Genomic DNA, 26,022 nt, shown 5'->3' with positions numbered 1-26,022 from the left:
GCCTTTCACCCATGAATATTTAAGAGTGTATTTCCTATCAATTCATAAATTTACATTGAAATAATACTTCAATCTACCACCATATTCCAGTTTTGTAGCTTGATCCTTATTAGCATTTACCCCTCCAGTATAGGAGCCAGTCTGGGGTCAGGTAATACATTTAGATGTCATGACTCTTTAGCTTCCTTTACTTTGGGATATTTCCAGCCTTTACCTTTTATGACCTGGACATTTTTAAAGAGTTTTTAAAGAATATAGCTTTTCACTCCACTGCATTTTTTTTTAGATTTATTTATTTGAGAGAGAGAAGGAGCGCCTGAGTGGGAGGAGGGGCACGAGGGAGAGGGAGAGAAGCAGACTCCCCACTGAGCACGGAGCCCAAGGCTGATGGTCTCACAACCCTGAGACCATGACCTGAGCTGGATTAACTGTGGGAGCCACCCGGGCACCCCTCCACCACTCTTTTTAATAAAACGTTCCTTATTTTGTTTTTGTCTGATGTTTCCTCATGATTAAATTGGGGTTATATATATTCTCAACTGGACTATTACACAGGTGATAGATGTGTCCTTTGTAGGGTATCACTTCTGGAAGCACATGCTCCATCTGTCCCTCCTTGGTGATAGTAGTTTTGATCACATGGTCCATATGTGGACCAAATTTTCCATTGTATAGTTACTGTTTTTTTTTCTTCCTGGCAATTAAAAAGCAAATTGTGGGGAAACATTTGAAGATATATCCTGCTCATCATCAGAATTCCCGTTTAAATTTAGCATCAATTATTGCTGATATAATTTTGCCATTACGGTTGCAAAATGATTCAACAAATCTAGTACTCTCTCCACATCTACCAAGTCAGTCCATAGCATTCTACTATGAACAAAGAGCCCTTTCTTCTCTATTATCTGCATTAACTTATGAATTCCTGTTTTTCCACTCTGTATTTGCTTTGTTTTCTTGAGTTCTAGCTACATTTAGATATGTATATTTTGTACACTTTTTTAAAATGAATCACTTGAAGGTAAGTTGTTATGTCACGACCTTTCACCTCTAAATATTTAAGTCTATATTTAATTATTTCGGTATTTAAATTGTCCCAGATTAAGCTAGTGGGAGCACTTTTAGTCTGGGTACTATGTTTTTGTGATATGCCTACATCTTTTTTTTTTTTTGAGCACTTCCTTACTTTCTGGTATAATAAGATGTTCCATGTTCATCTTGTCCTTCTCTGTCCCAGCCCTGGAATTAGCCTTTTCTCTAAGGAGCCCTGTTTCCTGTTAGTACAGAATGGTATTAGAGACCAAGGCTAGGTATGCTCTTGCTAATGAAGTGTTTCTGCTTCTTGGATCTTTCATAAGACTGAACTAGGAAATATATACATACATACAGAATATTTATATACACAAAAATATACATACATACAAATGTGCATACACTTATATATATATGTTAATGATACGGACTTAATTTTAAATTATCTTCATTATAATTATAATTGACAAGATACCATAGCAACATTTGTAAAGTTCTTAATAAAGGCAACAAGATCACAATCCACACAAACCACTCATACAATTTTCATGTTTCCTTTTAGTCAATATCTATACATATAATTTTAAAGGGTCATAGTGTGAAATCAGTTTTGTCTTTTTCCACTTAACATGTCGTTAGCATCTGTGAGTTACTATGTCATTTTATAATCTTCATTCTAAATTGCTCTGCTACTACATGTCATTCAGCAGATTCTACCATTCTTCTATTGTTGGACATTTAGGTTGTTTCCAATATTTTGCTATTATAAATAATTCTGAAGTGAACATTTTTATGCATATGCCTTTTCTAATTGACCTTCTTATTTATTTGCTTATTTATTGGAAGATTTCCCAGAAGTGGAAATACCAGTTCCGACAGGTAGGTATGTTTTAATGGGTTTGATATATTTTGGCACACACATTTAATCAAACAATTACCAAAGCCCAAACCAGGGTTGGATATATAGAGATGAAAAATATGTAGTCCCTACTAGGAAGAAACTGAAAGTTTAATGGAAGATAGATAAATTCTCTAAAAATGACAATTAGAGAAATAATAGACAAAGAGCATTTAAACCAGGTTAGGAATAAGTGGCTCAGGAAAACTTTTCAGGAGTAGAGCTATATCTTGAGGGATACCTTAATGGAACCTTAAAGGACTGGGGTTATTCCAGTGTGAAAGAGAGAGTAGAAATAGGCCATAGAAAGCATTTTAAACATAATCACTGGATTGTAAGAAAACAGAAGTCAGGAAGAACCTGCATGTTCAAGAAAACCCAGGTAGTTTATATGATTTGTTGCTACATGTCTTTGGAGGAGTTGAGAAAGTTTAGCCTGATCAAGTGGATAGAGGTAATCATGAAGGGTCTTGCATGTCACCTTTATAAAGTGCACTTAAAAAATCTCAAATCAGTGAGTAATATGATCAGATATATATTTTAGAAACTCACTTTACCAAGGATACTGGAGGGATGCCTGGGTGGCTCAGTCGGTTAAGCATCTGCCTTCGGCTCAGGTCATGATCCCAGGGTCCCGGGATGGAGTCCCGCATTGGGCTCCTTGCTCAGTGGGGAGCCTGCTTCTCCCTCTGCCTGCCACTCTCCCTGGTTGGGGTCTTTCTCTCTCTTTCTCTGTGACAAATAAATAAATAAAATCTTAAAAAAAAAAAATAAAACAATCCAAGGATACTGGCGAACAGATTAGAAAATGTGAGAGCAGTGGTTGAGGCCTTCAGAGGCTATTGTAGTATCCCGGCAAGCAATAAAGAGTACTTGAACTAAAGAAGTAGAAATGGGAGTGAAATGAAGTATGAAAGGGATTGAATTTATTTATTCAGTATTAATATGTAGGTATTTCCAGGTAACTAGCACCTGCAAAGTGTCATGTATTGTGCAAGGTACTGAGCATATTAGTCATGGCTTCTCATAGTCTAGTGAGAGAAACAAGGTTTAAAATTCAGCTCAATGTTACCAGAAAAATACAGATGCAGTGAAAGCATACACCATGGCGACCTAACACTGGAGGTTTAAGTAAGACCTTCCTAAGGTAGGACAGTTAAGTGGAGACTTAGGAATTAGCCAGGCCAAAAAGAAAGGAAGAACATTCTAAGCAAAGGAAGAGTGTATATTAACATCCTGAGCAGGAAGGACTGGTAAATTCAATGCCCATATGGCTAGAGCAGAGTAAGTAAGAATGGAAAAAGTTGGAAGGTAAGACTATAGAGAAGGTTTATTTATTTATTTATTTATTTATTAAAAGATTTTGTTTATTTGACAGAGAGAGACACAGCGAGAGAGGGAACACAAGCAGGGGGAGTGGGACAGGGAGAAGTAGGCTCCTGGCTGAGCAGAGAGCCCAATGCGGGGCTCCATCCCAGGACCCCGGGATCATGACCTGATCTGAAGGCAGACACTTAACGACTGAGCCACCCAGGCGCCCCTACAGAGAAGGTTTAAACAAACAAAATTTGTTTATGGAGAAGAGAGGAGGAGATACATCACAGGACTCCTAGGTTTCTGGTGTGGGCATGAGTGACTGTGGGTGCCATTTCCTGAGATAAGGAAACTAGAACAGGTTTGATGGATTTTGATATATGAAGTATTGATTCTGAGATGCCTGGTGGGTTAAGTACATCCTCCCATCCTCACTTTACAGATAACTAGATATTAGGATTGGATTTTGATTTAGAAGTCTGGAATTTAGGGGAAAGGTCTGGTTTGCATGTTGTCTATAGATTTACTAGTTGACCAGTTATAGATGGTAGTTTAAACTATGGGCTTGGATGAGGTCACTGAGATATGTAGAGTGATAAAAAGGTTCGCAGAATCTCAGAGAACACTGGTAGCTACACGAAAAATAAATACACAGGGAAAAATTCACTATTAATACAAAAGACACATGACAAACTGAAAAATATTTTTAACTTATATTAATATCCTCAATGTACAAAGAGATAAGTCTATAAGAAAAATAGAACCGTTAACAAATACACAGTTAACAAAAGAAGGAAAACAAATACAAAAAAATTAATATTTGAAAAAGCAAAACCTGAAAGTGAAAGTAAAGAAATTTGTAAGTTTTCACCATCTATCTCATTTTTATTGATTTACTTTTTAAAATCAATAATTGAGGACATTGTTAAGAGACTGGAGGGTGCTGATGGATTGATGAATCACATAATTCTTAAAAACCTATTTTTTAAAGCACTTGCTTCTTTCGTTCATAAAAATTTAGAACCCACTTGTTAGCATGACTTTAGTGCAGAATTTGAGAGATATGGAGAATCCAACTGGATGATTTTAAGGTATCCAGAGATAGGCAAAATTAACTAAGTAGTAATGAAAATTAGCTACAATCTTAGTGGTTCATGGAAGAATTAAGTTATGTGTAATTTGAATCTGGTTTATATGTCTGTAAGATCACCTCTTTTGGGGGGCTCTGATATTTAACTTCAGTGCCTGGGATGGTAACCCTAACTTGCTTGAGTTGACAGTTTTTACCAGTAAGTCATAGTTTTAGCCCCAGGAAGATGTAAATTAAATGTAGAATGATTTAATAAATCAGGCATATACTATTATAGCTTAGGTAGGAATGATCTATGTATTTTAAGTTCTTGTAATGTTTAAGAAAATTAGGCAAATAACAATTTATTTCAATTAAAAAATAGTATTATGGTTGAGTATTATGGAAGTAGTCAGAACAGATTCATACATAGCATTTTCAACTCTGATTTAAGGTTATAGAAGTATAAGGGTTTTTTTCCTCCATATGAATAATTGTTTTACTTCCATATTCTTGAGCACAGATTATGAGACTGATCTAAAATTCATTTACAATTAATAATGGTTAATATTTACTGAAGAAGTCTGAGCTCTCCTCACTCCCTTTACCAGTAAGGATACCTGGAAAAGGATAAACCTAACTTATTTCAGTTACCTACTTTCTAAAAAATTCGTGTGAACATGCTTTTAGATGAAATATTAAATACAATGTTTTGGAATGTTGTTTTTAAAATAATAGGTTTGGAGTCATAAAATCTTAGTAGTTAAAACATGTCTCTTTGTAACTACTACCCATTGTCAAAGTGCCCCGTGCAGCTACTGAGAATAAATTAATTCCCATCTATGTGTGATAACCTTTTAAATATGACCACTAATGGGGCACCTGGCTGGCTCAGTTGGAAGAGCGAGAGACTCTTAATCTCAGAGTCATGAGTTCTACATGTTGGGTGTAGAGATTACTAAAAAAAAATAAACTTAAAAAAAATATATGATCACTATTATGTTCAAACATGAAGACAACTGAATCCCTGCCCTCCAAAGATCCTTAGTTTCCTTAGTGGCTCTATGATTTTAAACCCTTCACCATCTTGGCTTCCTTCTGGTTATGCTCCAGTTTAACGGGGCCCCTCTCAAAAAGTGACACACTCAGAATGGTAAATCATATACCATATATGGTCTGAAATATACCAAGTGTTCGTTAACTTTTTATCCTAGCCATTAAAATGTCTTAAATTAAATTTAAGATAATAAAATTTAAGATAATAAAAAGGACTGGTAAATAATAGGAATGGATCTATTGATCCTTTATCAAAAGAAAATTGAAGGGTTTTAATAAAATAAACTTCACATTGAGTAAAAACTTTTAAAAATGATAACTCATGACCTTCTCAGAGACTTTGTTGACTTGGGGTGAGCCTTGTCCTGGAAGTTGAGAAGGACAGTGAACCAGGAACCTATAATCATTCATTTCTTATTTATTTTTAGTAAATAGAAGTAAAATTGAGACCCTCTGGTCTCTAGGAGATGTGACTGAGAATGTGTGGTGAGTTCTTTATGACAGTTGAGTGTCATGCTACATTTCTATTCTTCATATGTAAAAAAATTCTTTCTTTCATGTAGCACAAATCTATAGGGAAATGAGAATAAAATATAGCACATTCTTTTTTGGCAAGGAATGCTTACGTGTTTAAAACAAATTAACTTTTTAAGGCAGCTCTGAAGAAGTAATTTATTTTAAATAGGTGAACAGTTTACAGCTCTTGTGGGAAAACTTTTTCCCTACTTCATCATAGGATTAGGCCCTATGTTTTTAAATTAAGTCCTTTAATTTTTGCTGTTAACATTTAATTTACTTGATGACCCTATACTATTAACTTTTGACCCAGTGAACCCAGGATGGTATATACAATGCATATACCTAATTTTAAGGAAACTCTTAAAAATAAGTGGTTTGAAGTATCATACATACTAATTTTTTCCCCTTTTGGGAGGATGTATTTTATAAACATAGGGTTTTCTTTAACAATTAGATATTTATGCCATTGGCAAAACAACCCAAAGCTCATGTGACTTAACTGCAATATTTTTAATAAAATGCAAAACTACTATTATGGTGGATACAAAACTTTTCCTGACAAGAAATTCTTATAGCATATGCCCAAACGTAATGATCCTCCCATCTACCTTTATTTATACACATATTTCCTTTAAAAGGAAAGGAATATAAAATTGAAAGTTCCTGAAGTTTAATCCTTTAGATATAAAAAATGTTAGTAATACAATTGTTAATTATGATAAAGTTCAAAGCTTCTTGTAAATCACTTGATGTAAAAATACTTTTATTTGCCCTTGGGACACTAGACCTGTGGACTCACTTTTGAACATCCCCCGGCCCCCAGTTATAAAATACGTCATGTGTATTAAAGAATACTGAAAAAAATCAGGAATGATCTGGAAGGCATTGCTTCAGAAGGCCCCTTAACAATATACCACTTTACTCTCTCTCCCAATTGACAAAGGAAGACTCTGTATTTGTCTTTTGTGTCTTGGTATTATTGAATTTCATTCATTTAGCATCATTAAATACTATACTTTGTTTTTCTTCTTCAGGAAAATTGCAGTTTGTATCTTGTGGAATATACATCTTTCAGGCATCAGAAAGCAAGGCGGAAAAGATTTGGGGAGGCAGTGGGACCCCTCTGATCTACCTATGCCACACTAACCTTACTACAAGGGTGGCTGTGGGGGTGCATTCACTTTCATAATTTTGGAAGCATGGATAGGTTGAGTGCTGTTAAAGACAGTAGAATAGGAATGAAAGGAAGCTCAGTTCATAGGGAAAACTCAGTTTGTTAGTTTATCTAATTCCTAATGTGGTATATGTGTATAGGTATGTGTGGTATATGTTTTAAAGAAATCCTGGTGAACTAACAAGGTATGAAATTGTATTTTGTTATATAAAAATATGGATCCTATTATTTATTGACCTTTTAATTTGCAGCTTAATGATTATTATGGTTATCTTTAAGTGTGCCATGTTTACCTTATTCAAAAGTGAACAAATAGTAAAGCAACAACTGCTGTGTGATAAAAACTTAGGTACGGGGGTATAAACAAGGTTTCTGATCTCTAGGAATAGTGGAGATTATTTATGCTTCTGTATAAGCCTTCATGGTTTGCTAATTAGGTAACGTGATTGTAATTTCATTATTTAAATACTAAGGGAAATGTAAAATGTGCTCTATTATTATCATCACATATTATTATGTGTAATAATTATTACTTAAGTAAATGGAAGTAGTTTTATGTGGTTTTACAGTCTTGGGTGCAAATAATAGATTTTGGACTAGGGTAGTAATGGTTGGGATAGAGATGAAGAAGAATCTAGAATGACTTTCTAGTTCCTGGCTTGGTTGTAGAGTACAATAATGGTATAATTAACCAGGATAGAGGCAAATGGAGAAGAACAGGGATTTTGGCTTATGTGTATGTGTGTATACGGATGTGGAATAGAAAACTGGGAAAGGGGAAGGAGATGAGAAACTCAATGAAGACATATTGAATATGGAAGATTGTCACTGGGATATCCATATAGAGAAGTTCAGTAGGGAGCTCAGCAGGTGTATCTGAGGCTTAGGAGAAAGGTTGGAGCTGGGAGTGGATGTCACTAAAAAGGTAGTAGTTGAAATTTTGGGGGAACTGGATGCCATTGCTCATAGAAACTGAATATAGTGAGAGGAAATGAAAACCAACATTAGCAAATGGGCAAAGTAACAGAAGGCAGAAAAAAAAATTAAGCATAAATAGCAGAAGGATGGAAGGGAGCACCAACAGAGCTCAGAGTTCTAGAAGCCAGTGGGGGACAAGATTCAGGAAAAAAGAGTCAGGAGTATCAGAAGATAAAGACAGGTCAAGTAAATTGAAAAAGATAATAGGATTTGGCAATTTTGTCATTAGTAATGTTTGCCAGAACATTTTCAGTGCGCTGATGATGGCAGAATTCTGTGTTGGGTTGAAAAATATTTTATTTATTTTTTTATTTTTTAAAGATTTTATTTATTTGCCAGAGAGAGAGCACAAGCAGGGGGAGGGGCAGGTAGAGGGAGAAGCAGTCTCTCTGCTGAGCAAGGAACCAGATGCGGGATTCGATCCCAGGACCCTGGGACCCCCTGAGCCAAAGGTAGACGCTTAACCAACTGAGCCACCCAGGCATCCTGAAAAGTATTTTAGATTGAGAAAAGTTACAGTATATTTATATTATTTCAAGGCTTTTCATTTCTTCTTCAAAACAGAAATAAAGGATCACTATAGGGAGTAGTTTATAGAATTGAGGAGGGGATTCTCCAGTGAAGAGCGTTTAATATTTATAAAATGTGGGGAGAGTCAGCAGAAGAGGAAGAGAAGAGATTAAAGAGAAGAGGGATAAAGGTAAAGAAAGATCTGTAGGAGATGAGGGAATGTGGGATCAAGGATGTAGTAAAAGAGTTGACCTGGAAGAAGAGATAGGATACTCCTTCCTCTAAGATTAGAAGAAAGGAGGTGAAGATAGTTATATGTATAACTTGTAAATGTGGAACAAGAAGGTTAGGAGGTTCATAGCTTATAGTTTTGACTTTTTTGCTGATAAAGGAGACATTGAAGATAAGGGCATAGGTGAAGTAGCAAGTTTGGGTTGTAGTAAGGTGGCATAAAATATATGCTCTAAGGAATGGAAGAGGGAATTAGCCAGGGGGCAAGGTTATTATCGAGAGAGACTGATGTACCTGGGAAACTAAGCTAGATAGGAAAAGATATGAAGCCATGCTGGAGATTGTGGTTTGAAAAAAAAAAAAAGGGAATAGTTGAGGAATAGAGGTTAAAATAAGATAAGAAAGCAGGTGTTTAGGGAATAAGGGAGTGAAAAAATTAGAACAATAAGTGATTGTGGTCTGAGATCAATAATATTGAAGTCTAAGGCTGTGGAACAATTTCCTGGTGATCAGAAGGTTGATGGTATGGGTTCTGGGTATGGATCACTGAATGAAGTGGTTGTAAGCTGGTGGAGTCAGAGCTCAAGGTTGTTGGATGGGTTGTCCATGTGGACACTGAAGTGGCACATGATGGCAGGAAATGCAGGGGAGGCAGATACTGGAAGTCAGGTGCCAAAGTCCTCTATAAATAAGGGAGGGAATGACTGGGCAATCAAGTAATGAGAATGAAGAAGAGGAATAAAAAGTTTCCAAGACTGTTGATTATGCCCTTTTTGCCCTCACAAATTAAGAGTCATGAGGGCAAGGACTTGTCTTATTTAATACTGCAAATATTTGTTGATTAATGGATAAACAAATGATGATCTCATCATTTTGAATAAGTATTTATTCATGTTGAATTAGTATTTTTGGGAACTTTGGGTGTTTCTTATTACATGCAGTTGCTATTAAAGAATATACAACAAGATGAGTAAGATGTAGAAAAAAATAATCCAAACCCAGAAATAACCACTGTTAACCCCTTTTATTACATTTTCATACCTGTTTGTTGTTCATCCTAGTAATAAATATTCAGCTATAATATCCTTTAATGGCTGAGTAGGTATTCCGTATAGAATAAGGATATACCATAATTTAAGCAACTTCTTATTTGGGGGGTATTATACTTATGTTTTTCTCTCTTTGTAAAAGGGACAATCTAATAGTTAAATTTTTGCTTTATTTCCTTAGGATGCAGACTTACAAGTGGATTTTCCAGTAGGATCTTCATAGCCAGCCTATTTTTCTTTGTTTTAGGCTTATTTCTAACAGCCTTGTTTATGTGTATTATTATTCTGTCCTGGATTGGAATCAGAAAATTGGACAGTGTTGTAGGTACTGATTGATGTAGGCGTGATGATAGCCACAAAGTGAAAATTGGTAAGTAAAAGTCCTTTACAGGAATAGTGATGGGTATTTAAAACATTTGGAATTAAGTGTAGTTTTCATGAGCACAATAAGAAATGATTCATGAGCTGAATAACAGGATATAGTGGTCAATTCATAAATGCATATTCAAATTAAATAAAAACCTCTATGAATAACCTACATTTGTTGACAGCATCCAATTTTAGGGGAGGTTTTAATAAATCATGAATAATCATCAAGTTCACAGCTTCTTAAACTTTTTCATAAAAGTGTGGCTAATAGTAGAGAAAAGTAAAAAAAAGTGCCCTAGAAGCTTGATCCCAAACCAGAATTTTTAGTTTCTTGTTTTGTCTTAAATTTACTATGAATGTTGGATTACATATCATAACAGTCTTATGTTTAGTATAAATATAATGCTTATCTATTTTTTCAAAGTCCCTGAGTAAAATTGGTATCTAAGAAGATGCCTCATGTTTATTCAGTAGCTTTTAGCACCCTGCATACTATAAGTTTTCTTTGCCTCCAACTTACTTTTAGAGGCAAGGTTCTAGGCTATTTCATGGTTGTACAATATGCTCCTTTTCAGTTTTCTCTTTTATACTTTAGCCCAGGCTATTTATAGTAGTGTATGGTAGGGAGTAGATTAATTGATGATTACTTACTTTGAACCTGAGAGTGTTTCAAAGACTCTGAAAATTTACAGAATTGAAAATTTAATATCATTGCCAACAGACTGCACTACAAGAAATGTTAAAGGAAGTCATTCAGATGGAAGGGAAATGATACCAGATGGAAATATAGATCTACACAAAGGAATGATGGACACTGGAAAAGGTAACTACAGGGTAAATGTTTAAGCTCTTTTTACATTTAATTCTCTTTTAAGATAATCAACTGTTTAAACAAAAATAATAGCATTGTATTATGGGGTTTACAACATGCATTAGTAAATATATGCCAACAATAGCATAAAGACCAGGAGAAAAATAGAAATAAGATAGTATAAGGATCTTTTATTATATGTTAAATGGTATAAATTCACTTGAAAGTAGACTGATAAATATGTAGACTATAAACCCTAAAGCAACCAGTAGAATAATAACAAAACTGTTACAGGTAATAAGCCAACAAAGAAAAAAATGGAATAATAAAGTACTCAATCCAAAAGAAGGCAGAAAAAGAAAAAAAGGAACAATGAACAGATGGAACACAGAACAAATGGAACAAATAGAAAATAGCAAGATGATAGACTTAAATCTAATTATATCAATAATCACATTAAATGTAAATGACCTAAAAATCCTAATCAAAGGGTAGAGATTGTCAGATTGGATAGAAAGCATGACTCGACACACTTTACATATAAAGACACAAAAATGTTAAGAATGAAAGGATGGAAAAAGATATACCATGCTGATGCTGACATTAGTCAAAAGAAACTAGTGGGACTGTATTAACATAGTAGAAACAAAGATTTCAGAGCAAAGAATATTACCAGGGTTAAAGAAGGTCATTTCATAATAATAACGGAGTCAGTTAATCAGGAGGATATAACAATCCTAAATGTTTATGCCCCAAATAAAAAGAGGTTCAAAATATGTAGAGCAAAATCTGATAGAACTGCAAGGAGAAACAGACAAATCTATAATTATAGTCAGAAATTTCAATATGTCCCCTTCAGTAATTGCTAGGACAAGTTGAAACATAGCAAGGATATAGTAAACTCAACACTATACACCAATATTACCCAACTTCCCTAACATTCCACTAACAGTAGAATACACATTCTCTTTAAAGAGTACATGAAACTTTTACCCAGAGAGACCATATTCCTGGCCAGGGGTTAGCAAACTATGACTGTGGGGCCAAATCTAGCCTGGTTTTGTATGGCCTATGAACTAAGGAAGTTTTTGCATTTTGAGAGATTTCTTAAAAGTAAAAAAGAAAAGAAAATATGTGACAGGAGAAACTGTATGTCATCCACAAAGCTTAAAATATTTACTGTCTGACCCCTTATAGAAAAAGTTTGCCAATCTCTGTATTAGACTATAAAATATGTCTCAATACATTTTAGAGGATTTAAGTCATGCAAAGTATGTCCTCTGACCACAGTGGAATTAAATTAGAAATCAATAACAGAAAGCTAACTGGAAAATCCTTGAATATTTGGGAACAAAATCACATGCTTCTACATATCCCACTGATTAAAGAAGAAATCCAAAGTGAAATTAGGAAGTATTTTGACCTGAGGGAAAATAAAAATACAATATATCAGAATTTATATAAACGAAATGCCTACATTAAAAAATACAAAGTCTCAAAGCAATGACCTCAACTTCCACCTTAAGAAATTATAAAAGAAGAGCAAATTAAACACAAAGAAGCAAAAGAAATGAAATAATAAAGGTCAAAGTGGAAATCAATGAAATAGAAAACAAAGATCAATTGAGAATATCTATGTAATCAAAACCTAGTTGTTTGAGATCAGTAGAATTGATAAACCTTTAGCCAGACTGGTTGGGAAAAAAAAAGGGAAGACACTTATCAGGAAGACCAATATCAGGAATGAGAGAGGTGACATCATTACAAATTCTACAGATATTTCAAGGATAATAAGGGAATATTATGAACAAATTCAGGCAAAAAATTTAACAACTTAAAAATGACCAAGTTTCTTGAAAGACATAAACTACCAAAGCTGACTCAAGAAGAAATAGATAGCCTGAATGGTCATATATCCATTTCCAAAAAATTGAATTTTTAGTTTAAAACATTCCATAAAGAAAAGTCCTGGTCCACAGGATTTTACTGGTGAATCCTTCCAACATTTAGGGAAAAAAAATACCAACCACACACAAACTCTTCCAGAAAAGTGAAGAGAAAGGAATACTTCCAAGCTTGTTCTTTGTGGCCAGCATTACCCTGATACCCAAGCTACACAAAGACATTACAAGAAAAGAAAACTCAGGCCAATTTCCCTTATGAACACAGATGTAAAAAATTCTAGACAAAATTTTATCAAATCTAATCTAACAATATTTAAAAAAGATGATATTTATTGGGTGCTATTTATCCCAAGAATACAGGATTGGTTTAACATTCAAAAATTAATCATTATAACTCACCAAATTAATCTAAAAAAGAAAAACTGATCATCTCAATAAATGCAGAAAAAACATATGACAAAATCCAGTATTCATTCCCTATTTAAAAACTTAGCAAACTAGGAATGTAAGGGTACTTCTTCAACCAGATAAAGTGCATCTACAGAAAACCTATAGATAATCCCATACCTACTGGTAAAAGACTGCATGCTTGCCCCCTAAAATCAGGAACAAAACAATGTCTGCTCTTACCACTTTTTTTAAAAGATTTTATTTATTTATTCATTCATTCATTCACTCATTTAGAGTGTGAGTGGGATGAGGGGCACAGGGAGAGGGAGAGGGAGAGAATCCCAAGCAGACTTAAATGCTGAGTACAGAGCTCCATACGAGGCTGGATCCTATGACCCTGAGATCATGACCTGAGCTGAAATCAAGACTCGGACCCTCAACTGACTGAGTCACCCCCAGGTGCCCCTGCTCTTACTTTTATTCAACATTGGAGGTTCTGCCAGTATAATCAGGCAAGAAAAGAAAAAAAATACATTCAGATTGGAAAGGAAGAAATAAAACTGACATAATTACCCATCTGTTCCACTTGGTGGAATCTACAAAAAGCTACTAGAACTAATTGGTGAATGTAGCAAAATTGCAGAATACAAGATCAATATACAATAATCATCTATATTTCTATGTTCTAGCAACAAACAACCGAAAATGGAAATGCAAAAAAATGTATCATTTACAATAGCATAAAAATATGAAATATTTAGGAATAAATCTGATAAAAGGCATGAAAGATCTGTACACTGAAAACAGCAAATACTGTTGAGAGGAAGTAAAGACAGCTTAAATAATTGGAGAGATTTACCTGGCTCAGTGGGCTCATATTGTTAACATGTCAACTCCCCTTAAATTATCTATAGGTTCAACACAAACCAAATCAAAATCCCAGTAAGTTAAAAAAAAAAAAAAAGAAAAGCTGATTCTAAAATTCATATAGAAATGCGAAGATCTAGAATAGCCAAAATAATTAACTTTGACAAAAAGAACAAAGTTGGAGGGCTGATACTACCTGATTTCAAGACTTATTAAATATCTACAGTAATCAAAACAGAGTGGTTTTAGTGTAAGAATAGGCAAATAGATTGATGTAATGGAATACAGAGTCCAGACATAGGCCCACATACAGAAGGATAATAGATTTTTGACAAAGCGCAAAGGTAATTAAGTGAAGAAAGAATAGTTGTTGTTGTTGTTGTTTTTAACACAGTGTGCTTGGAAGAACTGGATATCCATATATAAAAATAGGAATTTGATTCATATCTCACACCATGTAAAAAAAGTATTCAAAATTGATCATAGACCTAAACGTAAAACCTGACATTACTATTAAACTTCTAGAGAAAATGTAAGAAAATTTTTGTGACTCTGAGTTAGACAAAGATTTCTTAGGGGCGCCTGGGTGGCTCAGTTGGTTAAGCGACTGCCTTCGGCTCAGGTCATGATCCTGGAGTCCCGGGATCGAGTCCCACATCGGGCTCCCTGCTCAGCGGGGCATCTGCTTCTCCCTCCGACCCTCTTCCCTCTCATGCTCTCTGTCTCTCATTCTCTCTCTCTCAAATAAATAAATAAAGTCCTTAAAAAAAAAAAAAGATTTCTTAGATGTGACATCAAAAGTACAATCCATAAATGAACAAATTGAGAAATTGGACTTAATCAAATTTTTACAAACTTCTATTCTTTAAAATACACTGCTAAAGGAGACAGGGTCCAGCCTGAGAGAAATATTTGCAAAGCATGTAATAAAGGATTTGTATCAAGAATGTAACATACTCTCAGGGTTCCTGGCTGTCTCAGTCAGTAGAGCATGTGACTCTTGATCTCGGGGGTCATGAGTTCAAGCCCCACACTGGGTATAGAGTTCACTTAAAAAATAAATAAATAAAGATTAAAAAATAAAAGAATGTAACCAACTCTCAAAACTCAACAATGAGCAAACAAGTCTCAAAAAATAGGCAAAAGACTTGAATAGTTCAGCTTCACCAAGAAGATAACCCACATAGCAAATAAGCATATGAAAAGAAGTTCAACTTTATTAGCCTCATTAGTCTTTAGGGGAAACATAGAGTAAAACCATGATGGAACAACTGGATATCCATATACAAAAAAAAAAGTATACACATCTATTAGAACAGCTAAAATGAAAAATGTTAAGGACGTGGAGAAATTAGAACTTTATACACTCCTAATAGGAATGTAAAATGATATAATCGGTTTGGAAACAGTTTGGCAGTTTCTTGAAAAGTTAAACATACACCAATATATGATCCATTTCATTCTAGGTATTTCCATAAGAAAAGACAGCACATGTTCCTACAGAGATCTGTACATGAATATTCATAGTAGCTTTATTTTTAACAGTCTCCCATTTGAAACAACTCAAATGTCACCAACAGATAAATGGTTAAATAAATTGTGATATATTCATACAATGGAATACTACTCAGCAATAAAGGTAGTGAACAATATTGTTATGTGCAACATCATGGATTAATTTCAAAACAATATTCTGAGTGAAGACAGAAAATACAAAATGCTAGAAAATGCAAACTGATCTATTGGGACTAAGGGCAGACAGACCAATGGTTGTCTGGGGAGAGAGGTGCTAGGAGGAGGATTATAAAAAGGCAGGGGAAATTCTTAGGGTTGATGGATATATTCACTGTCTTATTCTGGTGATGGTTTCACAGTGTTAACATTTATCAATTGTATACTTATCAATTCTATACATGTTAAAAGTTATCAATTGTACACCTTTTATGTACACAGTTTATTGAATATCAGTTATACCTTAGCTTAATACGTTTAAAAATGTATCTAGAAAATAAAGGAGGGGTGCCTGGCTGGCTCAGTCAGTAGAGCATGTGACTCTTGATCTTGGGGTTGTAAGTTTGAGCCCCAGGTTGGGTATAGAGATTACTGAAAAATAAAATCTTAAAAAAGAAAAGAAAGGAAAATAATTTCAATTGAAATATAAAAGGGAATTAACATTTATTAGAAATATACTAAGTGGCAAGTATAGGTAGGTCCTTTAAATAAGAATGACAGTATATGTAAATATATCATTTTCTATGTGCCAAGTTCTGTTATATGTACTTTCAATATATTAAGGTATTAAATCCTCACAACTCTTTGAGGTATAGGGACTTTTATTACCCTCATTTTACAGATGAGGAAAAGGAGGCATTAAGTCACAATTTCTGCGTGAGGGAGCTGAGATTTGAACCTGGGAAGTCTCTTCTTTTAATAGATCTTTATGACATCCATTAGGCTACAGAGTTTTAGTTCCAGTTTACAAAATGAAAGAACTGTGACTCACAAAGGCAGTAACTTTTTCTGGATCACAGAATTTATAAGTAATGTCGAGATTTAAACTCAAGTTTGTTCTACTCCAAAATATATACTCTTTTATACTAGATTGCCTCCATTTAGATTTGTGGTTCAATAGCAGAACTGATGGTATAATACTACTGATAACTAAGATAACTAAGTCTGAACTATGTGATCCACTCTCTTCCGTACTCCTTTTACCATTCAATAGTGCTGTCTGGCATGTTTGTTGACTATAGATTAGAATATGTTTTATACCGGTAAGCAACTAAGAGCTCAAAAATTATTTGTTTTTTGGTCTTGACAATTCTCTTTTCAGTATTTATAGTATAGCTGTGTCTGTTGAAATTAAGAAATTGAATGTGTGACTTTGGAGGATTTTTTCAGGCTAACATTAAAGCCGGTAATTTATCTATGCACTTCTATAAGTGGAATTAAATAGATGTGTTCCTATATCCCTAAAATTGAACTGGAGGATTTTTTTTTTTACATTTCCATGAAATATTCCTTTCCTGTGAGTGTGTGTCTCTGTGTGTGTATGTGTGTGTGTGTGTTAAATTATGGTTACTAATCTGGGAGATATAGTTTGATATGTGGTTCAAGTGGCACCCAAGAAGATTTTCTTGGTTAAAGTCATGAGAGTAAGCAAGAACACAGATCTAAATTGCCAAAAAAAAGTATTCCATTATATTGAAAGAATTCAATAGACATAAAACTCTTATAATAAAAATGTTTTTAGGTGAATTTTGGATGCAATAGGACATTAAGAAAAGTGGCATTGGAATCAGACAGATCTGAACTCAAATCCTAGCTCTGCCCACTTACCAGCTATGTTACCTTGGAGATATAATTTAACTTGGGCCTCAGTTTTCCCATCTGTGAAATGGGTTAGTAATACTTCATTGAGTTGTGAATGTTAACTAAATGAGATAGTAAATATTGGAACACTTAACATAGTGTCCAACATACAGAAAGTACTCTAATAAATGTTCTACTGCTAGCTACTTTGAAGGTACTTCTACATAAATATAGAAATCCAAAGCCATATTAGATAATGATAAAATGCTAAAATTATTTTATGATATAATCTGTGTACAGAAAATATCAAATAGATTCTAAAAACTCTTAGTTCAGGGAGTGTCAAGATTGATCCTTTTCTATTTAAAGAAACATGTAGCCTAGTGCATTTTAAAATTGAACCTTCTTTAAAGGTGAGTTTCTATTTCTGTGGTTCCACAACCAAGATTTGCTTTAGGGATGGATATTCATGTTCACCCTGACAGTGTTATATAAAACAAACTCCATATTTAACAGCTAAATAATTTGAATGACTTATGCTAATGTAAATTTTATATTCTGTATTTTTTAAGCCATAGCCTTTATATAAAGGTATACAGTCAAAGAAAAGTTGCAGATATTTATTTTGCTTGTTGTATCTTAAGACACATAATTTGTATAAATTGGCTAGGAGGACATTCAGTTAAAAATTCAAAACTTTCAGGGGTGCCTGGATGGATCAGTTGGTTAAGTGTCTGACTCTTGGTTTTGTCTTAGGTCATGATCTTGGGATCCTGAGATGGAGCCCTGCATCAGGTTCGCCACTCAGCAGGGAGTCTGCTTGAGATTCTCTCTCTCCCTCTGCCCACCCCTGTGCCCCCGCTTGCACATGTGCTCTCTCGAATAAATAAATGAATAAATAAATAAATCTTTTTGAATTTTTAAATTTTTAAAAAAGATTTTATTTATTTATTTGACACAGAGAGAGAGACTGCAAGAGAGGGAACACAAGCAAGGGGAGTGGGAGAGGGAGAAGCAGGCTTCCCACTGAGCAGGGAACCCGATGTGAGGCTTGATCCCAGGACTCTGGGATCATGACCTGAGCCGAAGGCAGACGCTTAATGACTGAGCCACCCAGGTGCCCTAAATAAATCTTTTTTTTAAAAAAAAATCCAGAACTTCCAGTGAGATAATCCAGAAAAAAATAAGTCTTTCAATTTTATTCATTTATTTTGTTATTCTCACTTACTAAGGGCTCAGTCAAAATGAAGAGATGATGTTTAATAAAGGACAGCTTTGTCTGACCTGAAGGAAAGAGTTCCAAAGCTAGATTACCTTCTTTGAAATTGATACCTAATCTTACAGTCAAAGTTCATACATAGCCATTTGATCATCTTCATTGTATTTCCTCATTAGTCCATAGTTTCAATCAATTTCTATATGGTGCCGATTTACATGTGTACATCAACAGGTCCAGTAGCTTATCAAGAAAGTCTGAGTCCTCTATCTTCTGGAGACATCTCATTTAGATCTGACATTAAGTTCATTTTTTCCTTCAAGCTATTTCTTTCAAATTTCTTGACTATTCTTATTCACAACACAAATTTTCAGACCTTCAAACTTAAAAACTTACATTCATTTCCTTATTTTCTTATCCTCCCATAGGTAAACAGGGGTTAAACTTGTTACTTTTTATAGTTGTTCTTTATTGTATACTTCAGATATGTCTCTTTTCATTTTTAAAACTGCCCATTTAATCCAAGCTCTTAATTGTCAGGTTTGTATTCTAGGCTCTTATATTATATTGAATTACAGCCTCTTGGTATTCTCCTTAGTGCCCATCTTGTCTTACCCCTTTCCCCACCATCCCACACAAAACATAAAATACTTTTCATCACACACTCTATAGAGAAGTACTGCTAGGTGAATAAGGAACAGGATTGACTCGAAAAAGGGAATTTAAATGGAATCTCCTTTCCTTTCAGTGATTCTACCTAGAAGCAAAGAAGAAGAGCAGAACCTTCAGGAATTGAATCACAAATACTGAATGGGAGACTCCTGCTAGAAAGGGATTGATAATATATAATAGCCATTGGAAAGATAAAAGGAGACATAAAATTCAACTTTTGCTACCTATTCTTTCCTTTTTGCTTTCCACATACTTCAGCTGTGAATCTTTCTATATGCAGTATTTATTTTGTTTTATTCTGGTTACTATAAAGTTATCTAAGAGGCTAGGAGAACTGATGGAAGGGAAAAAAAAGGCAGTCTATTCTGACTGCAGTGACCAAAGGAGTTCAATTCACACCAAACATCTTTCTCCCATTTAGAAACATCCTAGTATTTAAGGCCTTCTACTATAAGCCCATTACTAGTTCTTTTCCTTTCTATTTCATTTCTCTCTATTCTCATATTTGTGTTTTCTGTTCCTATCAAATTATCATGCCTCCTGGGCAATGAAATATCTGTTCCTGCTCTGCAATGGTTTTGTGTATTACCATATCTCTAGTGCCTTGAACAGTGTCTAGCACATGGCACATAGTGAGCACTCAATAAATCTTTGATAAGTGAATGAATGGTTATCTTTTCTCTCTGGCAATCAAAATCCATCACCACTTTAAAAAATTGACATAAAATTTGCCTATTCCAGTAAACTTCTATCCATTATCAATCTAGTTTTAAATCACTTCATTTTCCACTTCCCCTTAGCAGTTATTTATAGTTTGCATTTGGTTAATATATTCTTATTATGTTACTTTTCAAACATTCCCAAATCCTTTTTACATATGCTGTATTTTCAATGAAAATACCTCAAATTCTTGGGACTTGGGTAGTTCAGTCACTTGAGTATTCGACTCTTGATTTTGGCTCAGGTTATGATTTCAGGGTCTTGAGATTGAGCCCAGCATCATGCTCCATGCTCAGCAGGGAGTCTGCTTGAGATTCTCTCCCTCCCCCTTTCCCTTTGTCCCTCCCCCTGCTTGCGCTCATGCGCGCTCTCTCTAAAATAAATAAATCTTTAAAAAAATTAAAAATTAGAAACCCTCAAATTTTATATATTGTATATGTTGCTCAGCAGTGCCTCACGTGCTGTAGAAAGCTAGGTACTCAATAGATGGGCAGGCTACCTTTTATGACATTCTCTGGATCATTGTGATAGGTTCTATTTTTTGCTAATTCCCTCCTATATTATGTAACTTTGAGTAAAATCGTTCCTTCAGTGTTCAGTTTAAGAACAAATTAAGAAACTATTTCCTAAAGAAAAAAACATTTTAAAGTTATAGAAGTATCTATATGTTGGTACATTTCTCCAGAAATATTTAATGTAATATAAAAGTTCTAGACTAGTCAATTTGAATCTCTTCTTCTTCTTTTTTTTTTGTTATGGAACACTTCATGAATTTGCGTGTCATCCTTACGTGGGGGCCATGCTAATGTTCTCTGTGTTGTTCCAGTTTTAGTATATGTGCTGCTGAAGTGAGCACTGAATCTCCTCTTGTAATTTCCATAGAGATGTCCATGTAGCAAAGAAACTGAAATAGTATTATGTAGAAAATATCACCAATCCTAAAAAGACCCCTAATTTCTTCAGAGAGGAAACAGAGATAATATCCTGATTTTTGCAGTACTTAAGCTACTCCTTAGTTGTCTCATGAAGGAATTAATGTAGTAGAACACATTCGAGGAATTGCTGAGGTGTCCGAATAAGAATATACAAAGTCTAAGACTATTTTCTATAATGTATTTTTAAATAGATTAAGAGTCATGCACTCTCTGGCTTCTTTCTCCATCTACACTATCTTCTGGCATTAATAAAGTTGGGCAACATATATAAAAAAGCAGTTTCTAAGGATGCCAAACTAATAGCAGTTTCTGGATCATTCCCCTTTCTTCCTCTGTGAAAATCTACAACACATGGGTTACTCTAAATATTTCCCCCAAAACCCAAAGTGTTAGGTTGCCAAAGAAAACTTACCAGGTAATATTACTATTTGCCTTCATGTAATCATTTGAAGTACATACAAAATCAGACATTAAAATGAAAATATCAAGCCATAGAACTGAGTTCTAGTTTTACTGACATTTATATATTACACTTCCTGTTTATGATTTGAGAAGTGCAACCATGCAGTGCTTCTATTAAAAACTGAGTGATTGGGGCGCCTGGGTGGCTCAGATGGTTAAGCGTCTGCCTTCGGCTTAGGTCATGATCCCAGGGTCCTGGGATCGAGCCCCGCATCGGGCTCCCTGCTCCGCGGGAAGCCTGCTTCTCCCTCCTCCACTCCCCCTGCTTGTGTTCACTCTCTCGCTGTGTCTCTCTCTGTCATATAAAACAAAACAAAACAAAACAAACAAACAAAAAAACTGAGTGATTGGGGGGCGCCTGGGCGGCTCAGATGGTTAAGCGACTGCCTTCGGCTCAGGTCATGATCCCAGGGTCCTGGGATTGAGCCCCGCATCGGGCTCCCTGCTCTGCGGGAAGCCTGCTTCTCCCTCTCCCACCCCCCCGCTTGTGTTCCCTCTCTCGCTGTGTCTCTCTCTGTCAAATAAAAAAAAAAAAAAAATCTTTAAAAAAAAAAAAAACTGAGTGATTGAGAACAGTTTGAGGATTATAATGACAACTTATCCAAAGGAAATAAAACCACTAACTTTACTGCTGCCTTCATTTGTGGAATTGCTATCTTTGTTGTGTAAAAAGCTGAATATTTTTCATCATTTACTAATAGTGTAGTTAAAAAGGGGAACTTGGTGGTCTTGTGTCCCTGAAACACATGCATGCACGTGTACACACACACACACACACACACACACACACAAGGGTAATACTTACAAAAATTTGCTTTTTATCCTCCTTTTCAGATGTCAGTTACCTATTGGTTATTGTTATGCATTAATTAACAGTCCCAACCTGAAGGAGGGAAAGGGTAGAGGTGAATGCAATTAAAAGCCCCTTTATTTGTTCTATTTGAAGCCTAATAATGTGAGTTTATCTTTTGGTGTCCACTTCAGGGTTTGTGTGGGTATGTGTGTGTGTAGAGAGAGAGAGAGAGAGAGAGCACCCAAGTGAGCAATAACTCTTAGTTAGACATCCAAATCCACGTTCTCATTTCTTTTTGGCCACACAGATAAACTTATTCCCAGTCTCCCTTGCAGGCAGGTGTGGGCATGTGACCGAGTTAGAGCCAATGGAATAAGAATGGCAGTTATATGCACTACTTTTGAGTCTCCTAAAAAAACTCCCCTTCTAATGGGCTGGAATAGACAAGACCCCACAGGAGAAGTTTGGTACTGAAGTTTGGTATTTATTGAAAGCCTAGGTACTAGAACACCTTGGAAACTAAGTACTGAACTACTTGTTTATTTTAGCAAGAAACTTGATTATAGCAAATATGATTTGAGCCATTATACATTTTGGGGTTGATCTGTATGGCAATTAGCCTACCCTAATTAATTTAAAATAAAAACTTATATTTGCAGTGTCCCTATGATGCACAACTCCATTGGGCACTATTTACATTGTAATGTATGTAAATGGCATTTCCTGAAGCAGCATTAAGAAGCTACAGGTATGTATACATATGGATATACATAAATCTTCATCCCAGGAGTTATGCAACAATGTAGTTCTGCCAAACTAACTCCAACTACTCTCCTGGGTTTTATTGCACACAAGCATCAATTTGTATAATATTGTATCTGTGCTAACAGATTGAGGTGGAATGGATCATCCAACAAGAATCTTAAGGGGAATGTGTATACTTAGGATACAAATCAGATATCTTTCTTAGATTTGTTCATCTGTTAGCTACCTACTGTACTTATAACCTAATACCCTCTGGTATGCATTAGGCTGAAAGAGAGTGTTAGGATCCCTCATCTGCCTCCGCCCACTCCAAGCTTACTGCTATGAGTAATACAAATTTTCTGGTTTTTACTTTCCTTATATGTAAGATGAGAGTTGGATTATGTGACCTCAAAGATCCTTTCACTAAAATTCTACTATAATATTGATATAATGTCAGTTGACATAATTGATATGTCAGTAGTTATGAAGCTATTGGTAGAAATAATTGTTAATGTGAGTGTTCCTTTGGATTCCAAACTGATTCTATAGAGGTCCTTAATAGTATCTTGGAAGTTTTTTTAAAAAAGATATTTAACTTGCACCAATTCATAATCAAAGAGGCACAACAGAGGTTCCATTCTTTTCCTAAATAAAAACTTCTAAGTTGAAAAGGTGTTTAACTCATATTTTTTAGGGTAATTTTAAAGTAGGCGTCACCTGATTTCTTTACTCATGGGTGGAAAAGTACCAATGCTAATGCAGAACATGATATCTATTGAAATAATATATTGCAAAAAAAAGTAAAAAACGAAATAGTTGATTATATAGTTGTTCACTGAATTTAGTAGTTAAAACCTTAAATTTTATTTTTCCTAATTGTATATTTCTGCTCTTAATGTTTCAATGTAGTAATAGCTAATATTATAGCAAGTTCAGGATCATGGCAAAATCACCAAAGTCATAGTTATCTTTGTTGTAATTAACACACTAAATCACATTTTTGGTATAGCTATTTGTCTGCTGTTGGGGTTTTAATCTCATGGATTTCAACTTTGGTTAAAGCTAAAATATACATTATCCAGATTTGTGCAGGCATGGAATTGGCTTTACTTCAAATTCTTTTACAGCAGGAAGCTGCAGAGATATGGACCTTACTCTGGGATGATACTGTTTTAGAGAGGAGAAAGGACAGCCTCTATCACATTGTCCAAAGTGGAGTTTTTATATTAATAGAAAGCCATGTAGAGGCTGGAGTAGGTAAGAAAGAATCATAGTGATTTTTTTTCCCAAGCAAAAGGAATAAAACAAAAAAGAAAGCCTGTAGTAGTATTTTGAGTACAAGTAGACAAATAGAGATTCTAAAATATTCTTGGGGCGCCTGGGTGGCTCAGTCAGTTAAACGTCTGCCTTCAGCTCAGGTCATGATCTCAGGGTCCTGGGATTGAGTCACGCATCAGGCTCCCTGCTCAGCAGGGGGCCTGCTTCTCCCTTTCCTGCTCCCCTGCTTGTGTTCTCTCTCTGTCAAATAAATAAATAAAATCTTAAAAAATATCCTTTACAATACTGCAGAAATTGGGAAAAAAATCTTTAGAATGAGGGCATGGATAGATACATTTTGGTATATCCATATGTTGGAATGCTGTGCAGATGTTAAAAACATGTTTTAAAAAATATTCAATAACATGAAAGAATGGTCATTAAAAACTATAAATCCTTTATCCCTATTAAACAGGAATTGATCTTATTCCTCTTCATCCCCAATATAAATAGCATAATGGAAGAGATGTTTAACAGAAAGATGCATAGATAGTGAATTTTAGGACCTAAAGTGATTTTTAGAGATCATTTAGTCAAAATCCATCATTTTGCAAAGGAAACTGATACTCTGGGAAATGAAGTGTCTCATCTAAGATTTCAATCCCTTTAGCACTGTCACTTGCTAAAACTGAGGTTTTCTTACTCCCCGAATTTGGAATGTTTTATTTTCTACTATAACATGCCACAGCAGAGATTGGGTCAGGCCAGAGTCCAGAGAGTAATGAAGGGAAAGCCAAAGTCTAGATATCCTAATCTATCCTTTCTTTTGGCGGGAGGGGGGTGGGGAGTACAGGGCATAAGGGGATGATAATGACTAATTATAAAAGATCTGTAGAGGTATCTATATGTGGACATATCTATATTTCCTAATAATTCTAAATCTTTAACTTTTTTCCTATTCAATAATACAACTTTAAAAACTCTTGGTGTAGAACCCAAATCATTTCTTTGTCTCACTTAAGTAATACTGGTAGTGGACGTGCCTAGATTACAGCTTAAGACTATTCATTTATTCATTTGCTTTTGTCTGTCTTTTCCACTAGAATATATCTTCCAGCAGGACAGGCCTATATCTTTTTTTGGTTGACTCCAGCACCTAGCAAGTGTTTGACACACCAATCAGTAAGTATTTGATGAGTGAATGAATAAATGATAGCTACTAAAAACAGTAATCCTTTATTTACTTAGATTAGATTTCTTCTGGATATTTTCTCATGTTTTGCAATTCCATCACCAGTCTAAATTAATTTTAGAATTAGGTGAAACTGCTTTGTTCATATGCTCTGTATTTCAGTCTAGAATGATAGAACTGTTTTGTAGTATTAATTTAGGCACTCTTAAAACTCTTGTGCCAAGTTTGCTTAGTTTGGAAATGACCTTGGCCTGCAATTTTATTTAGGTTTCCATCCACAGATGAATGTGTACATCTGTACCATGAATTAGTGGTGTACATGTGAGATTAAACTGATGATGAGTCAGGAGGCAACACTGTTGGGTGAGCATATCTGAAAATAGGAAAAAAGAGATGATGATACCTTAGGCTGAAATAAGTATATATTTAAACTTACATCCTCAAATTAAGTGTAAGTTTTGAACCTGACAAAAACAAGTAAATATTTTGAAGAGTGGATTTCTCCCTAAAGGTAAGATATTAAAACCAAAACCAAAACACTGAAC

The 26,022-nt window shown here is 34.8% G+C and overlaps 1 long non-coding RNA gene and 1 other non-coding gene across 8 annotated transcripts in view; one reads left to right on the top strand and one right to left on the bottom strand.

Annotated features, from left to right (window-relative positions):
- Positions 1–26,022, top strand: part of LOC115938695 (uncharacterized) — a 137,923-nt gene that overhangs the window by 3,716 nt on the left and 108,185 nt on the right. For 4 of the 7 annotated variants that reach the window (XR_014143968.1, XR_014143969.1, XR_014143970.1 and 1 more), the window contains exons 2-5: positions 10,012–10,200; positions 10,921–11,022; positions 22,941–23,029; positions 25,389–25,467. This is a non-coding gene — a long non-coding RNA (uncharacterized LOC115938695). Of the gene's footprint in view, positions 1–1,878; positions 10,201–10,920; positions 11,034–22,940; positions 23,030–25,388; positions 25,468–26,022 lie in introns of all 7 variants that reach the window. The other 3 variants (XR_014143972.1, XR_014143973.1, XR_014143971.1) reach the window with 3 other exon arrangements.
- LOC115938696 (U6 spliceosomal RNA) lies at positions 20,841–20,947 on the bottom strand. Its single transcript, XR_004073741.1, has one exon. It is a non-coding gene; the product is annotated as a U6 spliceosomal RNA (small nuclear RNA).

This window comes from Leptonychotes weddellii, chromosome 3 (assembly GCF_054177405.1).
Source record: "Leptonychotes weddellii isolate Sample4059 chromosome 3, ASM5417740v2, whole genome shotgun sequence".
Lineage (NCBI taxonomy): Eukaryota > Metazoa > Chordata > Mammalia > Carnivora > Phocidae > Leptonychotes > Leptonychotes weddellii.
Note: the sequence above shows the minus strand (reverse complement) of the source record. Positions and strands in the feature narration are given on the sequence as shown.